General features: G+C 43.4%; 1 long non-coding RNA gene across 2 annotated transcripts; it reads left to right on the plus strand.

The window, feature by feature from the left end:
* Nucleotides 1-218: 218 nt before the first annotated feature.
* On the plus strand, nucleotides 219-13,571 carry LOC137167710 (uncharacterized). 2 transcript variants are annotated; one of them, XR_010924178.1, is made up of 5 exons: nucleotides 219-334; nucleotides 4,582-4,681; nucleotides 6,756-6,900; nucleotides 7,221-7,278; nucleotides 13,128-13,571. It is a non-coding gene; the product is annotated as an uncharacterized lncRNA (long non-coding RNA). The 2 variants fall into 2 exon arrangements; XR_010924176.1 differs by lacking the exon at nucleotides 7,221-7,278.
* Nucleotides 13,572-15,484: the final 1,913 nt, after the last annotated feature.

Below are 15,484 nucleotides of genomic sequence, written 5' to 3' on the forward strand. Positions count from 1 at the left end.
TCAATTAGATCCTGAGCATGTGAGCAAGAAACAGCCAGCTAAACACATGAGAAAGAGAATTGCTCATTGTTACCTTAGAGCTCTGGCCCACCCTGCTAATTGTCCTTGTCTCCAGTTGTGGCCATTTCAGATGTTTCAGAGGAAGCTCCTCCCCCCAAAAAATACAACCCAGAAAACGGGGGGGGGGGGGGGGTGTGCTTTTCTTGATCTCTGCAGATGACTGGCTGAAACATAAGAGGGATTCAACAAACAAACATAAAACCCAGTGGCAAACAGGCTGGGTTTTTAAGGAGATACTGTACTACCAACTTGAAATCTTGTCAATTTTGAAAAAGTGAGTTAAAGGTACCGTACAGGTTCCCCTGAATCCTCTTACTAATTTGTTATTTTATGGTCACACTTTTCCTATTGTTTAAAAATGGTTTTGATTCCCTCACTACAAAAAACAAAAGAGATAACTCATTGACTGCATACTGAACTGTCAAACTGAGAAAGAGAATCCCTCCCACACTATCACTTTGAGTCACAGCAAGCTTAGATGTTATTTGTCACAGTAGGTAAAACATTTGCAGATAGAAGTGCAAGTTCATTACCCTTTCAGGAGTCAGTCAGTGACATTTCATCTGTGTCTGTTTAGTGGCACAGGTGTTTCTTCTCCCTTCCCCAAAGGTTTAGCAACCAGACAGAGGTTAATTTTAAGGGCCTGTCTACATTATGAAATTGACACATTTGGGAACAATTAATTTGCTTCATCCTGTGGATGGGTCCAATTTATCAGTTTTTGTTTTTAAAATGTTAATAAATGCCGACAGGATGCAAGTCTAAAACATCAGCATGTGACTTCTTCAGTATCCCATAAGAAAATGCCTGCTGATGTAATTCAACACCATGCACCATCCTTTTCTGCACCCTCCCTCCTCTTTTCAAAACTTTAAGAAACAAAGGAAGAAATTGATGCAACACATTCAAATGTGGGAATTCTGGGCTCCAGTCCTAATACAAAAGTGTCAAAGGTAGCCTTGAATCCAGAGTAGTCCCAATTGATAAAATAGGAACTAAATTTGTATTTTGTTTCACAGTAATTTAGAAGGAAATAGCAAGGATAACACATCATTGACATTTAAAAGGCCATAAAATATCACTCCGGTCTGGATTAGAATATTTCAGTGCTGAGACTAGTGGAGGACAGCATCTAATCCCACTTGTTACCTATGGCTCTGAATCTGGAGATCCCATGTGTGATGAACACTGTTGATTAACACGTGAGAAGGTGAGATATGATGCTTCTGGAGTAGTTTACTAGGTATCCATATTTTAAGGCTCTCGTCATTGGGATTTGGTCTGGAGCTACAAGGTAGTGTCCTGTCCTACAGTGGGCAGCAAACAAGCTCATCTTGGTACCTGACGCTCTGTGAATGAGTTTCCCCTCATTCAGCTCCAGGCATTTCACTCTCCTGTTCTTGGATAGGGCAATTTCAGTGCTTTTTAATGATTTACCCCTCTAGCCAAATTCTGCCTTCCCTTTTGGGAGGTAAACAGAAAAGGTCATCCAGCAACCTCACAAATGACCCTATGAGGAACCCATGCCCTTCCTTTACTCTGGGCTCCTGTCCAGAGACCCTGTAGCAAGCAGCCCAAGTCTACTTACACAGACCTCTTCTTCACTTCCCTATGTTTGTCTCTAGGCCTTTTCCACAGTTCCTTCCTAAATTCTCTCTCTCTCTCTAGGCTTTTTCCCTGAGCCCATTGTGGAGAACCTCTAACATACCTGCCACTCATCTGGCTCTGTTGTAGGAGCGTCTTCTTTCTCCCTATCCGTCTCTGACACTATCACCTTCCTGTTCCCTACCAGTCTCTCCACCCACAAAGCTAAACATGCTGTTACAGGAAGGCTCACGGCCACTCACCTAGAAAGGTAGCATCAGCATAGCAGATGCTGAGCCCAACTCCCTTAAAGGGCCAGTCCACCCTGTGACCTGTTGTACTAAGCTCAAGCTGTTACAGAATTCATTGTTAACTGAGGGTTTGGAGTAAAAGTTATCCATTGTAGGACTAATCAAAGGAAGGCAATCTAGGTCTACAGTAGGATCACTTGACACAAAAACAGAACAGATTCTTCCCAACCAGAGAATAAATTCTGCTATAGATGGGATGGAAACATCCCACTGAACTATGTTGCTAACAAGGAAACTTGTCTGAAAGGCGATTTCATTACAAAACAAGTCTGGGAAACTACAGAGGGAACTAATGAAGAAATCAATTAAACCCTGGTGTAGCCAAGCTCCAACACACCCCTAGGTATAAAATATTTTAATTGTAACAAATGTTTACCTAAAAGATACATGTGACCTCCATGAAGACACAAGGAAAATTCTGCAAAGGCTAGTCCCGAGAATGGCTAAAGTTTGACACTGTTTCCCACATTTTCTATTGTAAACATTTCTCACGTGCCACTGTACCACTCTAGAGACTCCCTGTGGGTTTTTAGTGACTTTGCCACCAATAAACAGGATCTATCATCATGCTGCTGGGGTTTCTAGAGGATATTGTGGGCATTTGTAAGCAAGTGGAAATTTCAGCTTAGTGCGGTATCTAGAGCCTCAGGTCCTTGACCAGAGACATGTACTGAGTTTTACCAAGATCAGAACTTTTAGGACATTTAGACAACTCTGCAAACAGATTGTGGGACGCTACTACATGAAAACATTGCATGCTTTGTTTTGTGAGGAAATTTGCATAAACTTTTGAATAGGGTAAACAGCATCGTTATAGAGAGCATCTCAAGGACACCCCTCTCCAAGGCACAATCACCATATGGATTACCTTCTCCTACTCATGATTACACAACATCTCTGTGGCAATTACAGCAATTGCTTAGGTGGGAAGTTATATTATGCAAGTATTAAGGTATTTTAACTGTCTTTACTGCCAGAGAGATAATTGTGTCCTTTTAAAAAATAATTAATATCACTGTCTATTTTTGCCTTTCATTACATTTCCCACTCCCATCTGTTTGGTTTCTCTCCGATGGAAATAAATGAGAAAGCCAGCAGCATAACTGCATTAGCTCAAGAAAAAGACATGGGCAGCTCTGTGGACAGCTCTGTAGAAACAGTGGGAAACATCTATTTCCTGAAATTAATGACCTGCTGGGTTTAAGGAGCTTAGACTTTGCTTCAGTCTTTCAGTTTCTCCAGTCCATCATTAACAACCACGAAATTCTTTCCCTATTGGTCTTCATTGATTACATTTGAAATGCAATATGGAATCTTGCATATAAATAGTGCCCTGAGGACGCTGCCCTCAACACTGAGATCTTTCTCTAATTGTTCACAATGAGGCTGGATGAGACTCCAGCATTTAAAACACAATTCCACAAACTCACCAATGCTTTTTTTTGATGATTGATGAACTCTGTTTCTTTTTTCAGGCTCAGTGAGTTGTTGTCTACTCTTGCTTGCTCCTCTGTCCAGTCGTCTCAGCATCTCCTCTCTTGGGGCTCCTTCCAGCTAGTTGCTGGAGCCCAAGTTGTTTTGTCAGTGGTAGAAAACCAGTCTTTACAGACTCACAGTTTGTTGATCTGTAAAGACGAGCTGAAAGGATCAGACTTCCTGTTTCACTTCCGTTAAGCTTTTCAAAGTTTCACAGGCAGCGTATGCTTCTCCATGTACAAGTCACAAAAAATAAAATCAAGCATAACTCAGCTTTTTATAAGGCTACATTGGTCACCTCCCTGTGTATCTTCCATATTTCTTGGAGATTATGGGGCAGCGATTTTCAAACTGTGGGTCCACTGGTGGCCATGGGGTCGTGTCAGAAGTTCAGTCATACAGTATTAGCTGCTCCTCCTTTCCAACTACTAAATTGTATTAAAAAAAGCTAAAAAATACCTCAAAAAACCCTTCCTTAATATTATCTATCCATGCAAAAAATTGCTTTAGCAGGAACTTGATGTGATTGTCAATGGAAAGCGAGGTGCTTATGGGTTAAGATATGGTGCACACTATGGAAAAATGGAGTGTATATAAAGCCAATAACCCACTTAATGGGTGAATGTAAAAAAAAGATGAGAAATTAATTTCTTGTGAGGTTCATGTTCATTCCTTCCCAGGTTTTCTAAGTTAAATCAGCCAGTGATTTACTAAACTTATTTTTTTAATGACCAGTAGGAAGACATTATTCAACATACAGGCTCAGCCCATTGGTCCATCAAGTCCAGTCTCCTGGGCCTAGAAGTAACAAACACCTGATATTGCAGAGAAATGGGGATTCCCTCCCAACCCAAAGTAATTTATATACAGGGGCCAATTGAGCAGTGCTATAAGCAGGATCAACAATTCATTGCTGGCTCCTGCAGTTACCATCTTACACCCTCCCTTTCATGTGATATTTAATTACACTTGCATAACTACTAATGTGTTCATAAAGTTAACCAGTTCTTTTTAAAGGAGCCCCTTCCTCCTCCTCTCAATGTGCTTGGATCAGGTGTGCTTGCTTGTAACTTTAAAGAAATTCTTCATGCCTGGAAATGAATAAAAAATAACTTTTACTTACTCCTCTTCCTGTGATTCTGTACCTCAGGAGCCCAAGGTAAAGATCTGCTCGCTCAGCCCTGATCTACTGATTGTGCCTTATGTCTGCAAGCCTGCTGAGACTTCTTCCTGTCTCATCATCTAACAAGGTAGGGTGCCCCTTCCCTAAAGTGTTTTGTATCTTTAAAAGCTCATCTGCTGGCTTTGAGCACTTATCTGCTGCCGTGGTTTTTTTTGTTTTCAGATCTGTCACCTGTATTCAGATTTCACTGAATTAGATGACCAGCTTCTCAAGGGGAAAATTGGGACACTTATTGTATGTGAATGGGGGAGGGCACTGGTGAGGGCCAAGGAAGTTTATGCTGGGAGGATTTGATAGCTTTTCAACCAACCATCCTCTTTCCTTTCTTCCGCCTCTTTTTCTAAAAGAAAAAGCAGGATATTACACTAACAGGCAAGGTGGGAGTAAGCCATATTTACTGTGCTGCATTCCCCAATACTGTCTTTGACAGCTCCTGTACTGAATTTCTTACACCATTCTTGGCTTCTTTGAGAAACATTTGTTATATTTGTCTCCCTCATTTTTCTGACTCCTACCTCATTTCTTCCTCTTCCTGAGCACTTGTTTTTGCTGCTTCATTTCCTCATTCTCCTATTTTTCACTTTACAGTCTCCTTGTTCCTCTTCTCTCTTATACTCCTTCAGTTTCCACCTCCTTTCTTCCTTCCTCTCTAGCTACCATCCCTTCATCCCCATTCTCTCAGCCACACTGTCATGGTTTCACCTGAACTCCCTCTCAGCCACTGGTCCTTGAATTCACTCTCAGTTCTTACCCAGCCTTCATGTCAATGTTGATTCCCTCACCTCCGATCCCTTCTCTGTCCTCTGGGACATGAGGAAGTAGCTGGATCTGTACATCAGGTGCAGCACTGGTAGTACCCCAGGGTGAGGGCCTGGGGAGCTGGTGGAAAAAAAAGCTTGGGTCTTCAGGCTTTTTGCTAGCTGGACCCGACACCTCAGTGCTTTAGGAGAGTAACATCTTTTCCATTCCCAGTGAGATCAGGGGAGAGAAAGCACCCCAGAGGGAGAACAGGACTCACTGGGAGGCTTTGCTGTGCACCAGTAGCAATGCAGCACTGGCAAAGCTTTGGAATTGAACAAATTTAAAGGAAAAATACCAGTTTAGAATAAAATGACTAGGAGGTTGGGACTGGGGTGAAGGTGTGGGGGAAGGAAAGTCCTGTGTTGCCAGGTCAGAGGGCTATGATTGTGCACAAACTAAAGAGATGTGTCTTGCTGAACAGCCAGCATTGGTATGTTTTCTCGTTTTGCTCCCAGTTCCTTTTTATCTCATTCACTAGCTGAAAAGGAAATATCCTCTATCCACCCCCACGCTCCTGCAGCTGCTCTTATCTGCATGCTTCTGCCACCCATGACAATTCCCTTGCGGTTCCATGAGCAACATAAATTGGGGTCTGAATTTGACTATGTGATAATGTAACTTTCTTTTCTTGTTGTCCTTTTGGCAGAGGATATTGGAACAAGTTGCCTTTGATCATACAGAGCAACAATTTTGAATCTCTGTTGGGATGCAAAAGGGTAGTGTCAAGAAGACTTAATTGATACTTTCTCGCACAGCCCTTAGACCAGGAACTGAACCAACTCTTAACAGTCTTGAAATTTAGGGGAGTTCAAATCTGTTTCTGAATTTTACAGTTGAGCTCTTCTCTGTGTCATGGATTGACCAAAACCCTGGAACTGAACTTGCCCAAGCTTTGGATCCAGATGCAAACTAAGCAGCTCATGTCCATTTCTCATCCTAATTATTAGCCATATCATCAAACTTGCAAACTGGGAGAAAGTACTTTCTGTAGACAAGGTCATTATTGTAATCAGTGGGAAGAGAAGTTACTTACTTTATAGAGTAACTGGAGTTATTTGAGATACGTAGGACCTATCTGTATTCCACATGTACTCCATACAACTGAGACAGAAAGCTTTTTTCTAGCAGTATCTGATGGTCTGTGCCTGTGCCCTTCTCCTCCTCATGCTCCAAACAGAGGACATAAAGGGTAGTGTAGATCAACTGCCTCTCCAGCATCTTCTCTATTGCAGATCATATATCTAAGATCCAAAGCAGAGGGCAAGGAGGCCATGTAGTGAAATATAGTTAGAGAACTCCAGTTACTGTACCAGATAAGTAACTTTTCTTTCTTCTTCAAGTGATGGTCCCTAGATCTATTCCACTGTGAGTGAGTGACAAACAGTACCCATTAAGAAGGAGTGTGTGAAGACTGACAGGAGCACTGCTGTATCGAGAGATGCTTCAGGTGCAGAAGCCTGTACTAAGGCATTATGTCTCAAAAAGGTATGTACCACATCCCATGTTGCTGCTTTACAGATTTTGACAAGAACATCTCAAAGATAAGCTATAGAGGCAGACTAAGCACTTTGAGACTGATCTATCACACCCAGTGGCAGAGTAACATTCATCAACTTATAACACAGCATCATGCATCCTACAATCCACTTGAAAAGCCTTTGGGAGGAGATTACTTCCCCTCTCATCCATTCTGCAAATGATATAAATAGTTTAGGTGATTTCCTAAACAGCTTTGTTCTTTGGAAGTAGAACACCGTGGGCTTGAGGGATATCCAGGGCATAAAGCCTTCTGTTTTCACTTTCAGGAAGAAGTTGGGCAGGTGGATTGTCTGATTCGGCAGGAAATCCAGGATCACTTTGGGGGTAAATTTAGAGTATAGCCTTGGATAAATTTTATCGTTATGGAAGATTGTGTATGGTGGATCCATCATAAAGGCCCTCACTTCACCCACCCTTCTTCCTGAGGTGATGGCAACTAGAAAGGCGACATTCATGAATAAGCAGATTAAGCAACATGAAGCCATGGGTTCAAACAGCATCTTTGTTAATGCTGAGAAGACAAGATTGAGGTTCCATGTCAGTGTAGGCTTATTCACAGGAGGATAAGTTTTAACTAGTCCCTTTAGAAAACATTCTGTCACAGAATGGGTGAAAACTGAGTGGATATCAGTTGGAGGCGCTGATAGCCATTAAGTGACCTGTAGGGAGCTGAGTGAAAGACCCAAGGTGTTAAAGGGGAGAAAATACTCCAAAATAGTAGGGATGTCAGAGCCCTCTAGCTGATGACCCTGTGACCACACTGAGAACCTTTTCTACTTAGCTATGTAGTATTTCCTAGTGGTCTCCTTCCTAATATTGTTAAGGATGGCCCAAACTGCTTCTGAAATGAATTTTCTAGGTTCAATGCTCATCTAAAACCCAGGCTGTCAGATGGAGGGAAGCTGGATTGGGATGTTTGACCCTGCCTTTGTCAGAAGGTCCGTGTACTGTGACAAAGTTCTTTCTCTACCTCGGTGGGTCCAGCGCTTGCTTCTAGCGGTAGCTCAGGGAACTGCTTCACTACTTAGTGTTCTTCCACCCTCTAGTTGTGGGGGAGGGTAATACAGCCTCTCTAAGATGGCTGCTCCATGCTGGGTCCCAGTCCTGTCTCTGGTTGTGAGAGGCCCTTGCCTCTTCACTGGGGCTCTTGCACTAGTGAATGCCTGGTAGGGAGGAGGGGAGGCCGGTCCCACCATCGACTCTGGGCCCGAACCCAGGGACCCTACAAGTAGCAGCCTCGTGCTGCGGCTTCAGGAAAAGTTGCTAGCGTCCCTGGGTTACTTTCCCGTGCCCCTTGACTTAATGTCTGGACCCTGCTTGGTCAGGGGCCCTTCCTGGCTTCCTTGCCAGGGGAGGCTCTTGACCTCTGACAACCCCACTGGTGTGGTAATGCCGAACCAAATGTCTAGTTCTATCTTCCCCTTCTGGCAGGGTCTTTTCCCTCAGGCCTCCAGGCCTGAGAATGGTCCTTTGCCCTCTTCGGGCAGGGTTTTTCCCTCCCCCAGTCTTTGTACCTGCAGGTTTCTCTTCTTCCAGCATTTTGCTCCTTCTCCTAAACCCTCCTTGTTTCTGACAGCATCTTGCCTGCTCACACACACTCTGGTAGCTTGCCTCACTCTCACAACTCCAGCCACACCTTTCTCTGGAGGGGAGGCTTTTAACAAGTCCTGGGCAGGGCCTTGAGTGGCTCCAGGTGTGTTAATTAACCTGGAGTAACCCCTGCTTAGCTATGAGGGGAAAAGGGACTTGCTGAGCCTGGGGAAGATATATTGGCCTTCTAGTATTCTCCAGTAGCCATCTAGTCTGACCTTGTCACAGTACTGATGTATGGTCATGGTGACAAATGAAGAATGTAGGAGAACCAGAATTACTTGGGCCAGCTGGGAGCAATCAGAATGACCTTTGCTTCATTCTGTCTGATATTCCTCAGACCCTGAGGTAAGAGAGGAATTGGTATGAAGGCATATATCACTTGTCCCAACCAGTGAACTAAAAGAGCATCTCCTCTGGAGCCTTGATTCCACACAGCCCTGGAGCAGTAGATTGTGCATTTCCTGTTCCCGTGAGATGCAAAAAGGTCCCAGGATGAGACCCCCATAGTGGAAATACATTCTGTGTCATGGAATTGTGACACACTCATTTGGCCTCCTAGGTGTAACACCCACTAAGACTGTCTTTCAGTGTGTTGTGTACAGCTGGCAGATGTACTGCCAACAGACGAATATAGCAGTTCCAAAGCTTGGCAGCATCTATACAGCGAGGGGTGGACCTCGCTCCCCCATGTTTGTTAATGTAGAATACTGTTGACATGTTCTCTAACATCCCTCAAATATGCAATGACTGAACGAGAGGGCAAAAACGTTTGCAGGTTTCATGGACTGCCTGCAGTTCTAGCAAACTTAAGAACAGATTTTAAGTGCAGGAATCCATATGACCTAGAAAGATGAGACATGAATGGATCAGCATCTGTGGGCTGTCTGAGTTGGGTGACAAGTTCCTTCATGGACTGGAATCTGTACTGGGAAAGATGTGCTTTGGCCATGATAGAGTCCAGAGCCACCCTGATAAACTCTATAGACTGTGTTGGAATCAAAACAGATTTTCTGTGTTTATGCAGAGCCCCAGCAATTGTAGAAGACTGGCATTGTCTATGTCTCCAACCAATATCTTCTGATAAGTCTTCCCTGTCTGCAGCCAGTCATCAAGGTAGCAGAAAACTGATGACCAGTAGCACAGAAGTGAGCTGCCCCGTGTGATAGCACCTTTGTAAATAGCCTTGATGCCGTTGAAAAGCCGAAGGGGAGTACCATATATTGATAGTGTTTCATACCCACAGTGAACCTGAAGAATCTTCTGTGTGCAGGGTGGAGGCATCCTTCCTCTTGAGAGTTATGAACCATTCGTTTCTGTTCAGTGAGAGAATTATTGATGCCAGAGTGACCATTCTAAACCACAATCTGCCAATAAAGTCATTGAGTTGTCTCAGGTTCAAGATGGTGTCCACCTTCTTTTCTTGGGGATGATGAAGCAATTGAATAAAACCCCTTCCCCCAACGCTGAAGAAGTACCAGCTCTCTGGTTCCCTGAAGAAGGAGGAAGTTCACCTCTTCCATGAGCATCCTCTCTTGAGCGTGGTCCCTGAAGAGGAATGGAAACAGGATTTTGGAGGGGGTGGGGAGAAGAATTCTATAGTGTAGACAGATGAATGATGCTGAGAACTCATCTCTCTGTTATCACCCGCCAGGCTTGGGCAAAGTGAGCTAGATGGCCTCCAAATTGGTTCTTGGTGCTTATGGTTGATGAATGTGGCATCTGCTATAGTTCATAGCTCTCCAAAGTCCTGTCAAAAATATTTCTTAGCGGGAGGTTGAGGTTGGATGGAGGAGAAACATTATATGCTTGCTCTACTGCAGCTTCTGTTGCTTCCACAGTGGTTCGTAGCCCCTTTGGTGATAGAAGGGTTGAGGTGCTGGTTGAGGCTTGTAGATCTGAGGTCTATGGTACTTCTTGCTCAGTACTGGAGTGTAGATCTCTAGTGAGTGGCGGGCTGCCCTAGAATTTTTCAATGAGCGTAATGATTCATCTGTTTTCGCACTGAAAAGATTGTTCCCGTCAAAGGGCAAATTTTCCATTGTGGAATGAACATCCCTTGGGAATCCTGCAGAATGAAGCAACGATGCTCAACTCATGACAATAACCGTAAAACAGGAGGCTGTGTCCAATGCTGAGGCTTGTAGGAATTATCTGGCTATCAGTTTACCTGTCTCAATCAAAATCTGGACTTGTGCTCCTGAGGGAGTTTATCCAGGAATTTAGTTGACAAAAATCATATTTAGAAATTAGCTCTTTGCAGTTGGCGATTCAGAATAGAAAACTGGTTGAAGTGAAAACCTTCCTGGCCAATAAGTCAAAACAATTAGCATCTTTATTGGGTGGAGTGGACCTTGTTTTATGCTGCCTTTTCCATTAATGGCAGCTTGGAAAACTAAAGAGTACAGGGCAGGGTGTGTGCATAAAAATTCTGCTTCTTTGGCTGGCACATAATACTTCTAAGGGGTAGGGGCACATGTAGCCATGTAGCTAGTGTACATCAGACAACCTTAGCAGGCTGTAGGGTGGCCTTATTAATGGGAAATCCCACCCTGCTAGGCCCCACACTCGGCAGAACGTGAAGGAGCTTGTGAGCGGTCTCTTTGCACTTCCTCCAGGGGCATTCAGAGAATGTCAGCCTTAACAGGTCTTGGAACTGCCAGAAACTGAGACACCAGTGGAACTGCCTTGTTGGGGGGATGACATTGCCATCAGTGCCATCAGTGCTGGTTCCTCTTCTTCCTCCACTGGTCCCAAAGGAGAGTTTGCATGTAGACATATGCTAAAATATGTAGCCAATTGTTTGACTACGCTTGTGGTTCATTCTTAAAAATGTTCAAGAGATCAAAAAAACCAGACAGCCAAATTTATTGTTCAAAGGCAAAAAAGGACAATATACAAAAGGGCACATACATACCCTTCTTCTGGGAAGTAAATTTACAGAATTTTGCACTTACACAGAATGTATGTTTCAAAGATATGCATTTCAACTAGTAGCATTTATAGTATGATTTTACGTTACAAAACTCTTGACACATCACTAAAATCCAACCTACCTTAATTTGTTTTCTTCTATACAGTTCATATCTCTGTTTTGAATACTACATTCCAAACAAGTTGATGAGCCATGAAAGTACTCTTTAATTGTACTTCTTACAAAGTGCTTGATATGGGTGAACAGAATTGTAGGAACAGCATAATTATAATGTATATTATTGTAATACCATGTGATAACACCTATTAATGTGGTGTGTACTACACCTAACATATATTCGCTAACAGAGGGGAGGGATGTGGAGACTCCTGATGAGAACATACGGATTTGGATTCCACGGTCCTCAGTAAGACCAATGAGGGGGATCAAAATTTGGTTGGGGAGGCTTCCGTGGCATAGGATACCATCAGTCCTGAGGAGGATTCCCTGTTTTATCAGATTATGAGGGAGCCTGGGAGACTCTGCCTCCCCCTGGATCCAGGCTAATCATAGAATCACAGCAGATTAGGGTTGGAAGGGACCTCAGGAGGTTATCTAGTCCACCCCCCCTGCTCAAAGCAGGACCAACCCTAATCTTCTTCTGATGGATCTAGTATGCCAGCATCCAGTTCACCAAAGGAGGAAAAGGTTGGTTCAAAGTTCAAGTGTGGTGCCAAAGGTACCATGGGTTTTGAGCTGCCATGGCTAGTGGAAGACAGAAGAGAGCTGCTTTCTTTCTTGTGCTATCCCTGGACTGATGCTGTCAGGATCTTTCTTGTGAGAACCGGATCCAATAACATGGTCCAGATCTGGGAGGATAATGATGTCCTCAGCAGTGGTGTATCTGCCTTTCAACTGAGGAGGGGTCTTGTCCTTCCAAACTGGGAGAATTGGGCCTTTCAAAACTTCCTTACCAGAATATGACAGTACTGATGAGCTGTTTGGTGTTTATCCCTGGCTGGTAGAGAGGATGATCCAGCTCCTGTGATCTTGAGGCATGTGCTTTGTAAGCTCTGAGGACCACTGTATAGGAGTGGAGTCTCACCCAGCTTGAATGCCATCATGGAAGAAGTCTTCCCTGTAGAAGAGAATCTGGCTGGGATTTTCTTATTCTTCTTTTGAAAATGTTTGCCACCCTCCTCGTGACTCTGTGAGGCACAGTCCTTGGCTCTTCTCCTGTCAGTCCCTGGCTTAGAAGTCACCATGCTGGGAGGTGCTCTCCTTTGCACCTCTCCCCATTATACAGGGGGGTCTCCCTGACCTAGGTCAGACTGAGGCCTCATTGTGCAATCCATGAGACATTTTCTAAGTTGATACTCACATACCTGGCAAGTTTGGTTGGGGAAAGATTGGCAATATTATACTTTGAAGGGGTGAGAGCTTCTCTGAACCAGCAGAGGTACCTCCAATGGTCATTGTGGACCAAGAATGCTTGAGGGCAGTAGATACAGTTCTGAAACCACAGGATTTGGGGCATAATAGTTGTCTTATATGGGGGGAGAAGAAGGGAAGCAATGGGGGTGGACCCCAGAATCCTAACTTACTCTCACTGTGTACTAATATTATCTAAAACTAACTGACAAGATACATTTATTTACAATATTTTCAGATAAAGCTGAAGGGTTCCATCTCAGAGCATGAGCGGTAAGCAGGAACTGGAGAGGCGGTTGGTCTGCCTCATCCCTTACACCTGCAGTTTGGAGCATGAGGAGAAGAAGGCTGAAGGCACAGACCAACAAACATACTAAAAATATCTTCCAATCTAGGTACGCCGAGTTTATATGTATATGCCACTGTGGGGTGCACAAGAACCATCACTTGAAGATTTGTCTATGATAAAAATTGATTGACAGGCACAGGGAGGTGGAGAAGAATCCCTCCTGTTGGCATAGGTGGTATCTACCGTGAAGCTCTACTGCGGTGCACCTATGCCAGTGTAGTGTATTAAATGTAGACAAGCCCTGAGATTACTGAAAGAGGCAATTGTATACAGGCTGTCTGTACCTGGCTGTGTTGTGATTGGTATTTGTGTGTAAATAAAGCAATTTACATTTAGAATACACCCAGACTTCATGTCATTGATTTCTCCACCACTGGGAAGTGGTCAGCAAAGCCCTGCTGTTGGTGAGCAGAACGGTGGTCCTAGTATCAGCAGCAGGACACAGGTGCCGAAGAAGGGACAACACTATCAAGCAGCATTTCTTGTTATTTGGGTACTTCCTAGGTCATATGCCAGCTTGTACAGTTTTAAGCTAATGAAGAGGTGCAAGGGAAGCAGTAGTGCATTAAAGAGCAGTCACCGCTCCTATGAGGCTTGCCATGGATTTCAGTGAAAGCAGGACTGAGCCCAACTCTGTAAACATAAGAACTTGCCAAAGCAAAGTGGTGTAATGTCTGTCTCTTTAAACGGGCAAGAGTTAACCCCTGAGGTTCCAACATCTAATACATTTTAATAGTCTTGGAAATTGGTGAGAAATTTACTCAGGAGACAAAGAGAACGTCCCATCAGCAATTTATTCTATCAGTAAGGCATTAAAAAAAATCCCACTAGTCACCATGATGAGATATACTAGAGAAACAATGTGAGAACTTGACTGTTGGCAGCTACAGTTAAATATTTAGCTCTGTTCAAACTTGAATCTTCAGAAACACTTGATGAAGCAGATACACTATCTCCAGCTGATTTGCTCACAGCTTCTGTGTGTCAGAACCAAAGTTTAGAATGCAGAAGTATCTGGATCTGTTTCCTACTCAGGCAAAATGAGTAAATACCTTTTGCTCACTACTTCAAGTAACACTCTCCAGAACTACACACATTTCTGCTGTCATAAAAAATGATGGAATATAGAGAAATAAAAAGCAGCTTCTTTTGCATTGAAGAGCAAATCATATTAAGCAAAAAATGTTTTCATGCTGCTCAGATCACACAAATCACAAAAGAAATATACAAATAAGAATGGATATCTTTATGCCAAGAACTGGCAGCTACTGGGAAGACATAAGTGCTGAAGAACACTTGACCACAAGAAGAAATTAATATCTGACAGCCCTGAAATAAGCAGTGTTGATAAAGTGAGTCAGCAAATAAACATGGGATCCAGGATGCATATGCCTTAAGAATTCACTGGAAATCCATCTGAATGAATGATTGGAGGAGTTAATTAGTAATGCTGTCTGAATATTTTTCTCCCTGTAAGCCTCCTCATGTCCAATTAGTGGTTCTTTTAGTGTGAATTGCAGAGGTAAGTGTTTTAGGCCTTTTTGTAAGTGTTTTTCCATCTCTTAGAAGAATTTTCTATCTACTCTGCAGGTCAAAATTAAAATCCTTTAGTAGCTCAACAAGCCCTTGAGGAGCTAAGCTGTTAACTGGCTGTATACGTAGGAACATAGATAGGAAGAATGATTCTGTGATTAAGGCACTGGACTGGAAATCGGGAGCATTGGGTTCTATATCCCAGGCTCTGCAACGTATTTTCTATGTGACCTTGGCAAGTCACTTTACCACCAGCAAACAAATGGGGGTAATACTTCCCTACTACAAAGTCAAAGATGTAATTAAAGGATAAATTAATTAATGTTTGTGAGGCACTCAGACACCATAGTGATGGGTAGCTGCAAGTTCATAGATAAGGCCCAATACTCCCAAATGCCAATCTTCTCCTATAGCATACTGACGAGTACCCTCAGCACCCTTTGGTATTCTGGTTCAGCCCCTTTTAGTCAGAGATCCAATCTGTGAATTTTCAGGCCAGATCAAAGCTTTCCCCAAAAGTCAGGAGAAAGAGGGAATCCAGTTTGGGGTCATCTCTGATTTCCCAATTGCTATACTACACTTTTGAAGACTCCACGGTAATATCCTACTTAAGACCCGTTAGAATCATAATCGAGGCCCTGTGCACTCCAAGCAAGTGGGACTGATTCTGCAAGACCCCCAGTCTCTGTGGCACCACCTGGAGCAGCACTTGG

This window comes from Emydura macquarii, unplaced genomic scaffold, assembly GCF_026122565.2.
Source record: "Emydura macquarii macquarii isolate MOO-44397 ecotype Brisbane River unplaced genomic scaffold, CSIRO-AGI_Emac_v2 contig_320, whole genome shotgun sequence".
NCBI classification, from domain to species: Eukaryota; Metazoa; Chordata; order Testudines; family Chelidae; genus Emydura; species Emydura macquarii.